Here is a 17,107-nt window from a genome sequence, read left to right on the forward strand (position 1 = left end):
GTATGAAGTCGTATGACCCGAAATACTCTAATTTAGTCTTCTCTGGCCGAATTATGTTTCTTTTAGACCAACAGAGCTGCCCTGCGGTTCACCTAAAATCCACTAAATGTGTGCTGCATTTTTCTCAAATGAACGGTATATGGGAAAGTAAATGGTTGGTGTTAGCGATTGGTCTGGGATTGCGCTCAGCGGAGCGGCATGCCAAACGGTGGTGTTCGGCACGAGTGGAGTGTTGAATTTCAGAAAATGGGCAACAGCGTCGCTGATCAGGGTGGTCAACATTCAAACTGAAAACCAAGATAAAGCGCCAGCGACATTGCTTGTGATGAAAGAAGCAAAGCTAAAGTATGAAGTCGTATGACCCGAAATACTCTAATTTAGTCTTCTCTGGCCGAATTATGTTTCTTTTAGACCAACAGAGCTGCCCTGCGGTTCACCTAAAATCCACTAAATGTGTGCTGCATTTTTCTCAAATGAACGGTATATGGGAAAGTAAATGGTTGGTGTTAGCGATTGGTCTGGGATTGCGCTCAGCGGAGCGGCATGCCAAACGGTGGTGTTCGGCACGAGTGGAGTGTTGAATTTCAGAAAATGGGCAACAGCGTCGCTGATCAGGGTGGTCAACATTCAAACTGAAAACCAAGATAAAGCGCCAGCGACATTGCTTGTGATGAAAGAAGCAAAGCTAAAGTATGAAGTCGTATGACCCGAAATACTCTAATTTAGTCTTCTCTGGCCGAATTATGTTTCTTTTAGACCAACAGAGCTGCCCTGCGGTTCACCTAAAATCCACTAAATGTGTGCTGCATTTTTCTCAAATGAACGGTATATGGGAAAGTAAATGGTTGGTGTTAGCGATTGGTCTGGGATTGCGCTCAGCGGAGCGGCATGCCAAACGGTGGTGTTCGGCACGAGTGGAGTGTTGAATTTCAGAAAATGGGCAACAGCGTCGCTGATCAGGGTGGTCAACATTCAAACTGAAAACCAAGATAAAGCGCCAGCGACATTGCTTGTGATGAAAGAAGCAAAGCTAAAGTATGAAGTCGTATGACCCGAAATACTCTAATTTAGTCTTCTCTGGCCGAATTATGTTTCTTTTAGACCAACAGAGCTGCCCTGCGGTTCACCTAAAATCCACTAAATGTGTGCTGCATTTTTCTCAAATGAACGGTATATGGGAAAGTAAATGGTTGGTGTTAGCGATTGGTCTGGGATTGCGCTCAGCGGAGCGGCATGCCAAACGGTGGTGTTCGGCACGAGTGGAGTGTTGAATTTCAGAAAATGGGCAACAGCGTCGCTGATCAGGGTGGTCAACATTCAAACTGAAAACCAAGATAAAGCGCCAGCGACATTGCTTGTGATGAAAGAAGCAAAGCTAAAGTATGAAGTCGTATGACCCGAAATACTCTAATTTAGTCTTCTCTGGCCGAATTATGTTTCTTTTAGACCAACAGAGCTGCCCTGCGGTTCACCTAAAATCCACTAAATGTGTGCTGCATTTTTCTCAAATGAACGGTATATGGGAAAGTAAATGGTTGGTGTTAGCGATTGGTCTGGGATTGCGCTCAGCGGAGCGGCATGCCAAACGGTGGTGTTCGGCACGAGTGGAGTGTTGAATTTCAGAAAATGGGCAACAGCGTCGCTGATCAGGGTGGTCAACATTCAAACTGAAAACCAAGATAAAGCGCCAGCCACATTGCTTGTGATGAAAGAAACAAAGCTAAAGTATGAAGTCGTATCACTCGAAATACTCTAATTTAGTCTTCTCTGGCCGAATTATGTTTCTTTTAGACCAACAGAGCTGCCCTGCGGTTCACCTAAAATCCACTAAATGTGTGCTGCATTTTTCTCAAATGAACGGTATATGGGAAAGTAAATGGTTGGTGTTAGCGATTGGTCTGGGATTGCGCTCAGCGGAGCGGCATGCCAAACGGTGGTGTTCGGCACGAGTGGAGTGTTGAATTTCAGAAAATGGGCAACAGCGTCGCTGATCAGGGTGGTCAACATTCAAACTGAAAACCAAGATAAAGCGCCAGCCACATTGCTTGTGATGAAAGAAGCAAAGCTAAAGTATGAAGTCGTATGACCCGAAATACTCTAATTTAGTCTTCTCTGGCCGAATTATGTTTCTTTTAGACCAACAGAGCTGCCCTGCGGTTCACCTAAAATCCACTAAATGTGTGCTGCATTTTTCTCAAATGAACGGTATATGGGAAAGTAAATGGTTGGTGTTAGCGATTGGTCTGGGATTGCGCTCAGCGGAGCGGCATGCCAAACGGTGGTGTTCGGCACGAGTGGAGTGTTGAATTTCAGAAAATGGGCAACAGCGTCGCTGATCAGGGTGGTCAACATTCAAACTGAAAACCAAGATAAAGCGCCAGCCACATTGCTTGTGATGAAAGAAACAAAGCTAAAGTATGAAGTCGTATCACTCGAAATACTCTAATTTAGTCTTCTCTGGCCGAATTATGTTTCTTTTAGACCAACAGAGCTGCCCTGCGGTTCACCTAAAATCCACTAAATGTGTGCTGCATTTTTCTCAAATGAACGGTATATGGGAAAGTAAATGGTTGGTGTTAGCGATTGGTCTGGGATTGCGCTCAGCGGAGCGGCATGCCAAACGGTGGTGTTCGGCACGAGTGGAGTGTTGAATTTCAGAAAATGGGCAACAGCGTCGCTGATCAGGGTGGTCAACATTCAAACTGAAAACCAAGATAAAGCGCCAGCCACATTGCTTGTGATGAAAGAAACAAAGCTAAAGTATGAAGTCGTATGACCCGAAATACTCTAATTTAGTCTTCTCTGGCCGAATTATGTTTCTTTTAGACCAACAGAGCTGCCCTGCGGTTCACCTAAAATCCACTAAATGTGTGCTGCATTTTTCTCAAATGAACGGTATATGGGAAAGTAAATGGTTGGTGTTAGCGATTGGTCTGGGATTGCGCTCAGCGGAGCGGCATGCCAAACGGTGGTGTTCGGCACGAGTGGAGTGTTGAATTTCAGAAAATGGGCAACAGCGTCGCTGATCAGGGTGGTCAACATTCAAACTGAAAACCAAGATAAAGCGCCAGCGACATTGCTTGTGATGAAAGAAGCAAAGCTAAAGTATGAAGTCGTATGACCCGAAATACTCTAATTTAGTCTTCTCTGGCCGAATTATGTTTCTTTTAGACCAACAGAGCTGCCCTGCGGTTCACCTAAAATCCACTAAATGTGTGCTGCATTTTTCTCAAATGAACGGTATATGGGAAAGTAAATGGTTGGTGTTAGCGATTGGTCTGGGATTGCGCTCAGCGGAGCGGCATGCCAAACGGTGGTGTTCGGCACGAGTGGAGTGTTGAATTTCAGAAAATGGGCAACAGCGTCGCTGATCAGGGTGGTCAACATTCAAACTGAAAACCAAGATAAAGCGCCAGCCACATTGCTTGTGATGAAAGAAACAAAGCTAAAGTATGAAGTCGTATCACTCGAAATACTCTAATTTAGTCTTCTCTGGCCGAATTATGTTTCTTTTAGACCAACAGAGCTGCCCTGCGGTTCACCTAAAATCCACTAAATGTGTGCTGCATTTTTCTCAAATGAACGGTATATGGGAAAGTAAATGGTTGGTGTTAGCGATTGGTCTGGGATTGCGCTCAGCGGAGCGGCATGCCAAACGGTGGTGTTCGGCACGAGTGGAGTGTTGAATTTCAGAAAATGGGCAACAGCGTCGCTGATCAGGGTGGTCAACATTCAAACTGAAAACCAAGATAAAGCGCCAGCCACATTGCTTGTGATGAAAGAAGCAAAGCTAAAGTATGAAGTCGTATGACCCGAAATACTCTAATTTAGTCTTCTCTGGCCGAATTATGTTTCTTTTAGACCAACAGAGCTGCCCTGCGGTTCACCTAAAATCCACTAAATGTGTGCTGCATTTTTCTCAAATGAACGGTATATGGGAAAGTAAATGGTTGGTGTTAGCGATTGGTCTGGGATTGCGCTCAGCGGAGCGGCATGCCAAACGGTGGTGTTCGGCACGAGTGGAGTGTTGAATTTCAGAAAATGGGCAACAGCGTCGCTGATCAGGGTGGTCAACATTCAAACTGAAAACCAAGATAAAGCGCCAGCCACATTGCTTGTGATGAAAGAAACAAAGCTAAAGTATGAAGTCGTATCACTCGAAATACTCTAATTTAGTCTTCTCTGGCCGAATTATGTTTCTTTTAGACCAACAGAGCTGCACTGCGGTTCACCTAAAATCCACTAAATGTGTGCTGCATTTTTCTCAAATGAACGGTATATGGGAAAGTAAATGGTTGGTGTTAGCGATTGGTCTGGGATTGCGCTCAGCGGAGCGGCATGCCAAACGGTGGTGTTCGGCACGAGTGGAGTGTTGAATTTCAGAAAATGGGCAACAGCGTCGCTGATCAGGGTGGTCAACATTCAAACTGAAAACCAAGATAAAGCGCCAGCCACATTGCTTGTGATGAAAGAAACAAAGCTAAAGTATGAAGTCGTATGACCCGAAATACTCTAATTTAGTCTTCTCTGGCCGAATTATGTTTCTTTTAGACCAACAGAGCTGCCCTGCGGTTCACCTAAAATCCACTAAATGTGTGCTGCATTTTTCTCAAATGAACGGTATATGGGAAAGTAAATGGTTGGTGTTAGCGATTGGTCTGGGATTGCGCTCAGCGGAGCGGCATGCCAAACGGTGGTGTTCGGCACGAGTGGAGTGTTGAATTTCAGAAAATGGGCAACAGCGTCGCTGATCAGGGTGGTCAACATTCAAACTGAAAACCAAGATAAAGCGCCAGCCACATTGCTTGTGATGAAAGAAACAAAGCTAAAGTATGAAGTCGTATGACCCGAAATACTCTAATTTAGTCTTCTCTGGCCGAATTATGTTTCTTTTAGACCAACAGAGCTGCCCTGCGGTTCACCTAAAATCCACTAAATGTGTGCTGCATTTTTCTCAAATGAACGGTATATGGGAAAGTAAATGGTTGGTGTTAGCGATTGGTCTGGGATTGCGCTCAGCGGAGCGGCATGCCAAACGGTGGTGTTCGGCACGAGTGGAGTGTTGAATTTCAGAAAATGGGCAACAGCGTCGCTGATCAGGGTGGTCAACATTCAAACTGAAAACCAAGATAAAGCGCCAGCCACATTGCTTGTGATGAAAGAAACAAAGCTAAAGTATGAAGTCGTATCACTCGAAATACTCTAATTTAGTCTTCTCTGGCCGAATTATGTTTCTTTTAGACCAACAGAGCTGCACTGCGGTTCCTCTAAAATCCACTAAATGTGTTCTGCATTTTTCTCAAATGAACCGCATATGGGAAACTAAAGGGTTGGTGTTAGTTATTGGTGTTAGATTGCGCAACCGAAGCGATAGCAGTGCTGGAACGGTTAAATCGAGCCATTATGTGATTCCATCTAATATCAACCTGATTTCTTAATCATAATCTCTTGTACTGTACGTTGCACAATGCTACTTCAGATGAAAATTCGGGTTGCAGTGAGACAATCCCTGAAGTTCTCCTGCTTGCAGTAACTTATGAGACCCACACACGCCCCCTAAGGCCTCTCTAACCCTCGTGGTTGAACACCCGTGCCGGACGAAGGAGAATACGCCTGAAATGCGCCAGAGTTTGTTTGACAGGTAAAGCCACTTTAGAGCCACTTTCAATTCACTTTAGACAGGTCAAGCCAATCTTAAGGACCAGGCTCCCAAGTAATACATGGCACTGGGTCGATGGACTGTGGAAAAAAGGACCGAGCAAAACAGCGAACTGTGTTTGAAGTGGTTCATGTCACCTTGCTAACATTTAATTTGGAGTATCGTCCTTTAGTGTATAGTTGTCGTAATGTGCTTGAAAAAACATTCAAACTTGAAAAAACAAAACATTTCGTTCGATAGCCCTACCAAGCAAGGGCCTTGCAGAACACGCGAAGAGCGTGCGTGTGCATGCTAATAAAAATGTAAGCCATTCCTTGGGATTTCGAGCATACACTCGAATGACGCATTTTGTCGTTGCGATCTATTTAGCGCAGTACCAATAACGCCTTACTATCGTTTGAAGTAACACTTATAGCCCCGTAGCATGGTTGCCCCGTGGTTTCGTCACAAGATAAAAATGGGACTGGCGTACTCCAAGGGGAAAACGAATAATGTGAGCAAAAGAAGAAAAAAAGAGTTGACGTTTCTAGGGAAGGTCCTACATGAGGAACTAAGAATACAGAATATTAAGCGCCCAACCCGCTATGGAGCTGCACGTGAATGTGTAAGCTCGAGAGTACGGCCGGAACCCGAATGCCATGGTCGGACTGCCATGGCTGGTCGACCATGGAGATCTAAATTGAGTCGCCTAGCTATAGAGGCAGAGTCAGCGGAAAATAGAGGAGGATGGAATACCAGTACTATACAGAACTGCTAGGTAACGAAGAGGATCGTGACAGCTTATGGCTTATGTGGCTTTCATGCACGAAAGGCAGGGAAGGTACAGGTGACAAACATCACAGAGCTCGCTCACTCTAGTGAAGCACTTATTTCGTCTGCACCGTCTGGGTTCAACCCGTAAGGTGCGATCCGCCGGAAGTCCGGTCTGAATTTCCCTTATCTGCTCAAGTGAGATTGGACGAATTGGTTGCCTGATTAGCACACCAAATTCTAGACTCGTAACAAATTGCCTTGTCAGCAATGAGTGGCTAATCCGAGGTTGCACCAACAACGCGCAGCAAAGAAGTGTTTTCGCGGAGTGTGCTGAGCTGTTCTTTAGTCCGCCTTTTTGGGTACGTTACACCAAACGTGCTCAACGTGCCCTTAAGCGTGACTGAAATTGTCGTCCGGCAGAACTGTCCTGGACTGTTTTGTCATAATGCCTAACATCGGTATCTTCATATTACAGCCAAAGTTGGAACGAAAATGTGTGGCAGTGTTGCCTTGGGTTGAAGTACCACATACAATGCTATAATACAGAACACCGTGTTATCACTTATCTGGTAGGCGCAGGATGAAGCCCATGACAAGATTCACCTCCTTGGAGCAAATGTGCTGTGAAAAAGCGGCACTCTTCGCTCGGAGTCGGACGCCCTGCGAAAACCGTGAAAAGCGTGAGCGTAAGCGTTAGCGGTCTGCCTGCTGATGGAACGATGTGTAATGCAGTAGCAATCATCGAACTGCTTAGAAAACACAAGGATAATTTTAAATTGCGAGTAATGGTTTGCAGATATGGGTCGAATGAGTTGCATTGCAACTTTAATATTGTAGGGAACTGCAGTGTGGGAGGTTCGATGCCAAAAGTTGCAAGCAGCAGCATGACAATGGTCTGGATTCCCACTCTGACCGTGATAGCTGTCAACGGAAAACGCACAGGAAAATACACAGACGGCTACGTTCACTATCTCACTTATCAATTCACGATGCTTCGCTAATGGCTATCCCAAATGAAACAGTAGTTAGCAGTTAACAGTTTCTCAGCAAATTTACTTATAACAGTCACAGAGTGCAGAGAACTAGCCTTATTGACTGAAAAACAAATAGCAGTTCGTAATTTTGAAAATAAATTATTAACACTAGGTGTATTTGCAAACCAAAGCATTTGATTTTTTCAACCATCAGAAGAGAAACTGTTCTTCCTCGTATGGCAGGAAGACACGGGTAATGCCGATATAGGTCTATAGTTCATGAATTTTTGTCACCACCCTTGTATATTGATATTACTTTAGTCTTCTGCATCTGACGTGGGAATGCCACAGATTATAAATATGTTCTAACGGCGTTGCAATTATATCAATTGCATGTTTATTCGGTTTGATTTGCAAGCCGCCAATATCCTGGCTCTTACTATTACGAAAGGCACTCCACTCGAATCTGTTGAAACAAGATATGCAGAGTCATCACATTTACTTTCCACCATAAGGCTGCGAAGGGAACTAGAATCACTTAGTGGTGCAAGTCGTTGAAGCAGTTTGCTTCTTCCTATATAATTTTCCCATCTATTTCAATTCCTTGCGGAGCAGGGCTTTCTATATTGCTGCCAATTACATTGCCCCGCCCCTGCCATAACACATCCGGCTTATTCATGCAAGTCTCGTTGAAAATCATGTCATAGCATGCTTCCTTGGAGCGCGTCAGTTCTGCGGTCAACTGGTTACGAAATGATCTGAATACTTTTAGAGGATCTTCGTCCCTACATTTAAGGAATTTTTGTATAAAAGGTTCTTTTTTCAAATCACCTCTCTTCAAATCACCTCACCAAACTCAGAAGGCAAGACGGATTCTTCATTAGTTCGAAACAGGTGGAGCGGAGGTTTGTGGTGTAAGTTCACATTAGCCAAGCTTTGGAGGATAGTCTCGCAATTCATTTACTATGACAGGACAGCCATCGGTTTGCCGAGCACACACCACGCCGTTTGCGACACTCAGATATACTTCCACCCGACCTTCTTTTTCCGATCACTAGCAGCGCCGAACAATCTATTTAGCGGCAAAATAAAAGGGCAAAAGGCGAGCCTGGCACCTCTTGAAGCTCCAACATTGAAAAGGTCAGCGTATCATATTTTGATGTTCATTTAACTGGCTCAGACAAAGATGTTAAGCACGTTTATTTTGAACCTTAGTTTTATACTACCTTATATATATACCTTATACAAGCCTTTCTCGCGAGTACGCCACAGTTTTTTTAATTCAACAAAAAGTACTACTACTAAGCACCAAAGTTCTGAAAGGTTAATTATTCTCTCCACATACATATGGTGTTCTCTACAGTTCCATGCGAAGCAAGTCTTTCTGTCCCCTTATCGATTTTGAAAATTCTCACTGAAATATGCACTTTACAAGGGATCTATATCACTGGGAAAAGGGCTCACAAATTTATATTAGAAGTCAGTCCTGATTTGGTTCTGGAGGCTGTAGTTATTTTGTAGAACTTTTTTTTGTTTTTTGTAGAAAAGTTTTTGGAGTGCTTCGCAGAATTCTTCAAGTCGTGTTCAGTAGACCATGCGTTTTGTTCAGTAGGTCGCAATGTTCCTTCTAGAAAGCGTCCTTAAATTTTCAGCTTGCTTCTCCGGTAAACACCATGCACTCCCGAAGCGCTGCCAGAGAGGGTACGGTTTTTATGGGCTCTGAACACGCAGGTGTTTGAGGTTAATATTTGGAATTTGTTACATCATCTCGATGGTTACCATTTTGTAGTTACGATTTTACCATTTATGATTACCATGTGTATGATTTTGGATTATGTTAATAGGAAACAATTTCTGCGCGTGCGGTATTTCAGCCGTGCATCAGCTCTACATCAGTTGTGCTCAACTGCGCTTCAATACATTCGTAATTCCCAATTTCTATTTCGCGGACGCATGGCTTTCCAATACGCTACGAATATGGGTGAGCCTTTCGCGCTGTCCCTCAGCTCTTCCCTTTCCCTTCGTGCTAGTAGCACAGCCTAATACCCCTGTCACACGGGCATTTCGATCCTTCTCGAATCCGATCTGCATCGAACTTCCCGAGCACGCGCGAGTTTTGACGCTGCTACACGGCCACTTTCAATGCGCATTGAATGGTTGACTTGTGCAAATGAATAAACGGGACTCATTAATTTCGCGTTTCCTATATAACAGCGATATTAGTGGTAATTTATCGTATACCGATGTAAGCATCATTTGTAGCTTCGCGCGCATGTCCGTCTTAAGTTATGACAGTTCACCGGGATCGAGGATGCAAATGGCGGCCGTCGAGCAGTCTTGAAATTCTCAATCCTGTTATGGGAACTGTCTTGAGTCAAGCAGGATCAAAGTTCGATCCTGCTTGGAAACGGCCGTGTAGCACCATCCGATCTGCATTGGGTTCAAGCAGGTTCGGTCGAGCAGGATCGAAAATGCCCGTGTGACAGGGGTATTACACTCGTCAGGACCACGTTGCTTCATCTTTTTCACTATAGCGTCGTGGGCCGTCTGCGAATATCCCTTATTGCTGCTTTCTCATTGGACAAACGCACGTGCATTCTGCAACATTTTCTTTCTCTCATGCGCGGAGACGTACCGTCGCAGTGTATTTACGTCCGAACTTTTGGGACGCTGCGTTACGAGAAACAGCTTCGAGCCAAATACGCGAAGTGAAGTGAAGTAAAAGAAGACCGCCCAGACGCACGGTTACGGGGGCAACGACCAGAATTTCTCGCGTCGCTCCGTCCAAAAATTGAACCCTGCGAACCAATGCGTCCTTTCGAAGGGGCCAGCGTCGGTTCACAGACGGACACAACGCTGTGGGACGATCAGAAGTGGAATAGCGCGGACCAGGCTTAAGAGACGAACTTGTAAATAACGGTATTCGGACGTAGCAATCGCTTGCTACAATGTTGTAGCAAGGGATAAAACAATTGCAGTAAGAGGGCATACGTCAATCATATGTGAAACACAACAAATAAGGGCCCAACGACATTCTGGACGTAGACTTACCTTTGCGTTGGCCTGAGCATAGTGTCGCTGGATCATTGTCTGTGGACGTTTCTGTAACCTCCGTGGGAGCGCTCGCACAAATTGAGTCGCCGATGGCTACGGAATATGTAAAGTACATTTAACAACTTCTCCACCTAACACGACAGATTCTGCGTGTCAAAATAGTACTGGTGGGGTACCAATACTACAATTCCCAATATCCTGCTTTCCACAATAGAGTTGACTCTATCTATCGTATCGGGACAACTCGTTTTTTAAACGAGGCAGTGCAGGCATCAGACTGTGCCTAACTAAAGATTGCGGAAATCAGTCCCATAACAACTGGGGCTAGTTCTAAAGCACTGCCCCATTGATTCTGCACTTAAGTGGGGCATACTTCATCATGCTGCTCCAGGAAAGCACCAACACTCTTGCATTTTACGTTTAACACACCCAAATTCCGAAGTTTCCAGCCGTTCTCACACAAATAGACAAGACATAGACAGGACATAGACAATCAAATAGACAGAACACAGAAGATAGACAAGGCAAAGAAAAGCTACTACTGAGCATTTCTACTCACGATTCCAACTAACTGGTTCCTTCACAACGTCGGGTGTTCAGAAATGCACGGTTCGTTCGATTATCTTCTTCTTCTTCTTCTTCTTCTTCTACCTCAGAGCAATGGCCGTTGCCCACTTTTCTTCTTCTTCTTCAGCCAGGGTGGCAGTGGCCGCTAGCCACAAAGGGCGTTTGGCCAGGGCAGGAAATGGTGTAGTGTGTGTGGTAAAGAGCTAACGGCGAATCAACCGGCTAGAGCACGACATCCTATAGATAAGGAAGGCACTAGCAAGTAGAAGTTGCGGCTGAACGAGGGTTCTTCTTCCGAGCTGTAAAATAATTCTTCTTCCATCTCAGGCGCAGCCCGTTTCACGTATGGACAACCAAAAGCTCGGAACGAACTGTTTATTGGTGAAACATAACTGCGTTATGAAGGGTTCCGGACTGGCGGTTAACTGCGAAGCAGAGAGCTGTTCAGGTTATGAAAACTTGCTGTGATAGCGCGCTTAACAATATATCGGACTAGCCTGGTATCTGTCAGGATGGTGACGAAACGGATAACGTCGCCCGAGGTCCGACCGTGGCTGGTCGGTGCTGGCTTCAGCTTGAAAGTCAGGCTGGGCGGTGGTTGCTCTGTTTTCGGCAATGGCAGTACTTGGCACTGCTGCATTTCACTTGAGGACAGTACAACTCAACTGTAGTCCGGAAGATCTCGCACATTGTAGGAACGGGGAAGCAGGTGGTCACTGTGGCGCCGTTAAACAAACTTTCCCCTCTCAGTGTGACCTTGCACTCTGTAAGAAAGAGGAGCTGACTGTGCAATTATCACTGCAGGCAACCACCTTGGACCCCTTCTGAAATTCCAAACTAACACATTATGTCCGTCTGCAAAAATGCTTTCGCGACGGCTTCGTGTCCTTGATTGTTTGAATTGGGCTTCAGCAACGCTTACTTCGAACGACGATTTTACGGCATCCAACTTCATTCCTGGGTTCCTCCCTAACAGAAGATACGCAGGGGTCTACAGAGTTGTAGCATGCGGAGTGTTGCGACAGCGTAGCAAGGATTTGTACAGTGCTGTGGCAAATGGTTCGGACGATTTCGGGATTCTGGATCATGAGGTAACGTCTTTATGTGGCGCGCTCCAATGCTCCTCACGAATTTTGGAAGATAAACTGTGGGCCGTTATCTTACGGAAGGCCGAACCCACTAAACAGTTCTTCCAAGTAGCTAGTGGCGTTAGCAGTCGTCGTTGATTTCATAGCACATACCCCCCCCACTTCAAGTGCGCGGAACATAGGAACATAGTGGATTTCACAGGCCCAGCGAAGTCCAAGAGAGCCCAACTGAGAGAACACGGTAGGGACCATTGTAGTGTGGCGAGAGCGGTTTCCGCACAGCATCATGGCGCAGGAACACGTGTTGAGGTCGGGGTGGAGGAAAACTTTGGAGGGGGGCGGAACCTGGAGGGAACCGGCGCCAGGCCACGAAAGAAACGCCGGAGCTGCTGGACGTACCCGGCCTGGGGAAAAGAACGTACGCCGTCGGTATCGCTCCAAAAGTCGCCAGGAAGACGCAGTGTCGTCCCGTAAACAAGCTCGGCTGCGGTGCAGGAGAGGTCCTCCTTGAAGGCCGAACGGGTGCCCAGCATGACAACAGGCAAGTGATCCATCCACCCAGCTGGTTTGGGCCTCGCGAGCGATGAGCGAAGCTTTCAGCTGACGATGAAAGCGCTCGACAAGGCAGTTGGAGGAAGGGTGGTATGCCGTGGTGCTGATATGATGAACACCGGTGAGAGCCATCAGGTTCTTGAAAAGGGTTCTCTGGAATTGTCGGCCGTGGGGGCTTAATCGCTTCATCGTCGTTACGGTCATTACAAGCTAACGAGTTGCGGGAAATTCAAAAAGGTGGGCACGTGACACATTGCGCGTGACGTGTACCACGGCCTTCGTATCGCGCGAAGAGCGCCGTGCACGTGTTTTATCACGTGCCCACCTTTTTAAATTTCCCGCCCGCCTTTTTGAATTTCCCGCCACTCGTTAGCTTGTAACGACCGTAACGACGATGAAGCGATTAAGCCCCCAGGGGCGGGTTGCTCACGGCACCCGCGCGTCGTCTTTGGTCTCCGTTGCCATGCCAACGGCGCGGTCACGTGGAGCCATTCGTCTCTTCCGCTAAGAGGCAGCTTGCTCGCGACTGTGCCATGGTCATGGCGTGACTAATTTGTGGTCGCGAGGAGACGCCAAGGGCCCGAAACTCGCCAGTTCCTTTGCGGGATAAAGTGAGGCGCTTCATGCGTTTCACGTCATCGGACGTCAGAAAACGTCACAAATTGAACGTCATGGAGACATCCGGTGGCTAGTGATTACTGATTGGTTCCCATGAGGATGAATTCGTTTTCTGAGCGATGATTGGCTGTTTTCAAATTTGTTCGCGAGCGCTCGAACAGGCGACAGCGTGGCGGCTGTGCCGGTTGGAACCGGCGTCCACGGAGTCGCCGGCGTCCGTTTCGGACGGCTCGTGTTGTGTAGCGTTTGTGTTGGACTATGAGTTCTGATTTTTCCTGTTTAAAAACGCAAGCTGTATCATGTGAGCGTCCTCGAACAGTCACAGCTGCCAGGGAAGATGCCTGCGCAACATTTGTGCTCTGCTTCTTGGTGTAGAAACGATTCGGGAGTCCGAACGCCTCGTACCCGATACCCGGTCAACGACTGCCGACAGGTAAGCCATTTGTCATCGCTTGTTGCCTTACAACACCGCATTCACTTCGTGTATTGTGAATAAGTTGCTTAACAGTTACCGGAATACGCGGTGACCGAGACAGACAGCGTAGCTTTGCAGATACGATGGTAGACTATATTTCTTTTCGTGAAACAATATCATCTAAACGTTATGATTAAATACCCGTTCACGTCGTACTGTATAAAGGTACGACGCTACTGTAAGTCTGATTCTTGGTGATTTCGCTCGACAAGTTTCGTCAGACACGTTGACTTACATTCCCAGAAATCCGGGACACGGTTTCTTAAAGTTGGCTTGACCGGCGTACTCGCTGCCCTCCATTGAAGCAATGCATTCCACCTGGTTTTGTTAGAATATCTGTTGACGCTGAGCTTTAGAAAGAAAAGCCCACACATGGGTGTTGCTGTGAGAGGCCCATCGATGGTGTACTAGTGGAATGGAAGCGCAAGAGCGTCACAGTTTTGTTCCTGGAGGACTTATTTTCGCCGTGTTGGCTTCATGGCAGAATGCACTGGGGTGCTATTTTTGTTGTACTTGGCTAAAACAATGGGTTCTCCGGAAAATGCCCATGTAGGACATGAAAGTCGAATTTGTCTTGTACGCTTTGCAACTTTGTGCGCTGTTGTGGGACGCTCCTATTTTGTTCCCACGACAAAAGAAATATTGACAAGCTCGGTGTGGCTTGCGAAGCGTGTGTACCTTCATTCCTGGAGGGAGCATGTATGGCACCCTTGGCTCAGTGGTAAAGATGCTTGTCACTGCTTTCGGGGTCCGTGGTTCGATCCGCGGTCTCGTTGGGTTCTTTTTTTTTCTTTTTTTCCCTTTCTTCTTCCTTTTCGTTTTTTTTTTTTTTTGTTGAGGTAGTTTAACCTACGTAGGTATGAGAGTAGCCGCAGGGCGAGAGCGTCAGAGTTTTGGCTTAATAATGCTGTACTGGATCTATATCACACTGCATGGCGTTCAGTTTGATTTAGTTGCCCTAATGCTGTGCGACAACCTGTGCAGTTAACATGTGAATAGCAGATGACTTCTCCTTGCACTCCCACTTACTTCACCGCTACAGGAATCCCCGTTTTGAACAATACCACCCACGTTTGTTGTAATGTAGGTTATTGTCAATCATTTGAAATAAATTTAGGACTTGTGGCATAAACGCCCTTTCTGGACTGTGCACTCCAGGTCGATGTGACAATGGAATCAATTATGTGGGTCAGCTTTGACGCGCTCTAATGGTAAGTAGATCGGTAGAAATCCAGCGAACCGGTAGAGATGTAGGAAGGGAGTTGCCTCAGGACAGAAGCCACCGATATTTCGAACAGAGACTGTTCTTCTTCTGTGCACCGTCCTCATCATTGGCATGGTATTTAAAGGGTTAGGTGTGACGTGTTTAAAGGTTCATGCGAATTGTGGGTCAACAGCCCGGAGGGAAGAAAGGGTCCGTACGGGTTTTTACGGTACGGTTTTTACGGTAAGGGTATTTAAGATGAACGAAATACCACGCGTGTTTGTTGTAGCGTTGATACATGATACATTTACCATAAATTTCGGACCTGTAACGAATGCAAACATCTCAGGGAAAACAGCTGTAGCTTAAACGCCCTTGTCCCTGTCAAGGTGGTACTCACCAAATTTTCATTGATAGATGTCGACATGATACGGAATCGACACGCGGGTACACTTTAACGCGCTATAATGGGGAAACTAATTGAAATGCACAAAGTGCCACGCGTGTTTGTTGTAGTGTAGACGCTTGTCCATCATTTACCATCAATTTGAAACATGTGGCTTAAACGTCCTTTGTTCCCAGTCAAGGCGGAACTGATCAAATTTACATTGATAGAGGTCGACCTGACAAGGAATCGTCACGCGGGTACACTTTAACGCGCTATAATGGGGAAATTAATTGAAATGCACCAAGTGCCACGCGTGTTTGTTTTAGTGTTCATGCTTGCCCATCATTTACCATAAATTTGAAACATGTGGCTTAAACGTCCTTTGTTCCCAGTCAAGGCGGAACTGATCAAATTTACATTGATAGAGGTCGACCTGACACGGAATCGTCACGCGGGTACACTTTAACGCGCTATAATGGGGAAATTAATTGAAATGCACCAAGTGCCACGCGTGTTTGTTTTAGTGTTCATGCTTGCCCATCATTTACCATAAATTTCAAACATGTGGCTTAAACGTCCTTTGTTCCCTGTCAAGGCGGAACTAATCAAATTTCTATTGATAGAGGTCGACCTGACACGGAATCGTCAGGCGGGTACACTTTAACGCTCTGTAATGGCGAAACTAATTGAAATGCACAAAGTGCCACGCGTGTTTGTTGTAGTGTAGACGCTTGTCCATCATTTACCATCAATTTGAAACATGTGACTTAAACGTCCTTTGTTCCCAGTCAAGGCGGAACTGATCAAATTTACATTGATAGAGGTCGACCTGACACGGAATCGTCACGCGGGTACACTTTAACGCGCTATAATGGGGAAACTAATTGAAATGCACAAAGTGCCACGCGTGTTTGTTGTAGTGTAGACGCTTGTCCATCATTTACCATCAATTTGAAACATGTGACTTAAACGTCCTTTGTTCCCAGTCAAGGCGGAACTGATCAAATTTACATTGATAGAGGTCGACCTGACACGGAATCGTCACGCGGGTACACTTTAACGCTCTGTAATGGCGAAACTAATTGAAATGCACAAAGTGCCACGCGTGTTTGTTGTAGTGTAGATGCTTGTCCATCATTTACCATAAATTTGAAAGATGTGGCCTAAACGTCCTTTGTTCCCTGTCAAGGCGGGACTCATCAAATTTACATTGATAGAGGTCGACCTGACACGGGATCGTCACGCGGGTACACATTAATGCGTTATAATGGCAAAATTAATTGAAATGTACAAAGTGCCACGCGGGTTTGTTGTAGTGTACACGCTTGTCAATCATTTACCATCAGTTTCAAACATGTGGCTTAAACGTCCTTTGTTCCCTGTCAAGGCGGAACTCATCAAATTTGGATAGAGGTCGACATGACACGGAATCGTCACGCCGGTACACTTTAACGTGCTATAATGATGAAACTCGTTGAAATGCACAAACTGCCACGCGTGTTTGTTGTAGTGTAGATGTCAACCATTTACCATCAATTTCAAACATGTGGCTTAAACGTCCTTTGTTCCCTGTCAAGGCGGAACTCATCAAATTTTCATTCCAGGTCAATATGACGACGGAACCAATTATGTGGGTAAGCTTTGACTCGCTCTAATGGTAATTGAAATTAAAGTGAAGAAATTCCTACGCATGCTTTTCGCAGTGTAGATGTATTTCAATGATTTAACATAAATTCCGACATGTGGCTTAAACTTCCTTTATTCTCTACCTCGCC

The sequence above is a fragment of the Ornithodoros turicata genome, chromosome 6, assembly GCF_037126465.1.
Source record: "Ornithodoros turicata isolate Travis chromosome 6, ASM3712646v1, whole genome shotgun sequence".
NCBI classification, from domain to species: domain Eukaryota; kingdom Metazoa; phylum Arthropoda; class Arachnida; order Ixodida; family Argasidae; genus Ornithodoros; species Ornithodoros turicata.